The sequence below is a fragment of the Apium graveolens genome, chromosome 10, assembly GCF_009905375.1.
Source record: "Apium graveolens cultivar Ventura chromosome 10, ASM990537v1, whole genome shotgun sequence".
NCBI classification, from domain to species: Eukaryota; Viridiplantae; Streptophyta; class Magnoliopsida; order Apiales; family Apiaceae; genus Apium; species Apium graveolens.
Window position 1 is genome coordinate 169,337,241 of NC_133656.1, and position 2,414 is coordinate 169,339,654.

The 2,414-nt window shown below is 41.5% G+C and overlaps 1 non-coding gene across 1 annotated transcript; it reads right to left on the reverse strand.

Moving 5' to 3' along the window:
* Positions 1–217: 217 nt before the first annotated feature.
* LOC141694313 (small nucleolar RNA R71) lies at positions 218–324 on the reverse strand. The gene has a single exon (XR_012563632.1). It is a non-coding gene; the product is annotated as a small nucleolar RNA R71 (small nucleolar RNA).
* Positions 325–2,414: the final 2,090 nt, after the last annotated feature.

Consider the following 2,414-nt stretch of genomic DNA (forward strand, 5'->3'; position numbering starts at 1 on the left):
AGATCCCAACATGCATATCAGGAATTTTGTCGAGATCTGTAGTACTTTCAAATATAATGGTGTTACTGATGAGGCTATCAAGCTGAGGCTTTTCCCATTCTCTCTGAGGGACAAAGCTAAGGACTGGTTACATTCTTTACCAGCTGGATCCATCACTACTTGGGAAGATCTCGCATAAAAGTTTCTGGTGAAGTTCTATCCAATGGACAAGACTGCAGCTATGAGGAGTGCTCTTACTCAGTTTGCGCAGCAACAAGGAGAATCTATGTAAGAAGCTTGGGAGCGCTACAAGGAGATGTTGAGAAAGTTTCCACATCATGGTATGTCTGACTGGATGGTGATCACTGGTTTCTACAATGGTTTAGGGGCCCATCTAGGCCCATGCTCGATGCAGCTTCTGGAGGCGCTTTGTGGGCCAAAAGGTATACTGAGGCTTATAGTCTCATTGAAACTATGGCTGCAAATGAGTATCAAAACCCAACTAAAGGATGATGCCTGGGAAGGTAGCAGGTATTCTGGAAGTTGATGCAGCTACAGCTATTGCAGCGCAGCTCCAAGCGCTGTCTATGAAGGTTGATTTTTTAGCCAACTATGGAGTAAATCAAATAGCTATTGTCTGTGAGCTTTGTACAGGCTCTCATGCTACGGATCAGTGTTCTCTTGTTAATGAATCTGTTCAGTATGTGAACAATTTTCAAAGATCGCAGTAGCCTGTGCCCGCTACTTATCATCCTAATAACAGAAATCATCTCAATTTCAGTTGGAGCAATAATCAGAATGCTATTCAGCAACCATATCAGCAAGCTGCAAGTAAACAGTTTAATCCACCTGGATTCCAGCAACCTCATCAAAATGCTCAAAGGCAATCATATCCTCAACAGGGAGGTGCTGCTCCACCTTCTAGTGCTGATTTCGAGGAGTTAAAGCTGTTGTGCAAAAGTCGGGCGGTTTCTATCAAGACCTTGGAAAATCAAATTGGACAAATAGCTAATGCCTTGCTCAATCGTCAACCTGGAACACTTCCCAACGATACTGAAGTGCCAGGCAGGAAGGAAGCTAAAGAGCAAGTCAAAGCTGTCACCTTAAGGTCTGGAAAAATTGCTGATGCTGAAAAAGCAAAAGATGAAGAAGCTAAAGTTGTAGGTGAAGAAGAGAAGCAAAAGGAGAAAGAGGGGGAACCAAGGAAGACTACTGTTTAACACACTCTGCCTGAGGGTAATACAGGGGAGAAACAACTCTATCCACCACTACCTTTTCCTAAGAGATTGCAAAAACAAAAGCTGGACAAGCAATTTGGTAAGTTTCTGGAGGTGTTCAAGAAACTTTACATCAACATACCTTTTGCTGAGGCTCTGGAGCAAATGCCTAATTATGCGAAATTCATGAAAGGTATTCTTTCAAGGAAAGTGAAACTGGATGATCTTGATACCGTTGCTCTGACGGAAGAGTGCAGGTTCGTGCTGCAGTAAAAGTTACCTCCAAAGCTTAAGGATCCAGGTAGCTTCACCATTCCTTACACCATTGGCAAGTTGTCATTTGACAAGTGCCTTTGTAATTTTGGAGCAAGCATCAATCTGATGCCGTTGTCTATCTTCAAAAAGCTGAATTTACCTGATCCAAAGCCCACCTACATGTCTCTACAATTGGTTGATTGTTCTATTACATACCCACGAGGCATCGTGGAGGACGTGCTAGTAAAAGTGGACAAGCTCATCTTTCCTGCAGACTTTGTCATTCTGGATTTCGAGGAAGATAAGAAGATTCCCATAATCTTGGGAAGACCTTTCTTGGGTACAGGCCGTACCTTGATAGATGTGCAAAAAGGTGAACTTACTATGATGGTGCAAGATCAGGATGTGACATTCAATGTGTTCATTGTAATGAAATTCCCTACAAAAGATGAGGAGTGTTTCAAGATGGATTTGGTTGATTCTGTAGTTATTTCATAACTTGATCATGTGCTAAGGTCTGATGCCTTAGAAAAAGCCTTATTGGGGGAATTTGACAGTGATGATGAGGAAGGCAATGAGCAGTTACAATATCTAAATGCTTTTCCTTGGAAACGAAAGCTAGACATGCCATTTGAATCTCTTGGAAATACTGATCTCAAGAATACTGAGGGAAAGCTCAAACCATCTATTAAGGAAGCACCTACTTTGGAGCTTAAACCACTGCTTGCACACTTGAGGTATGCTTTTTTTAGGTGATGCATCTACTTTACCTGTTGTTATTGTATCTGACCTTTCAGGTAGTGATGAGGACAAGCTCTTGAGGATTTTGAGAGAATTCAAATCGGCCATCGGATGGACTATAGCAGATATAAAAGGTGTTAGATATATTTGATAATGTCATGGCTAATATGATTTATGTTTAGTTTTCAGATCTCACTTTAACAGGATATATCAGTACTTACT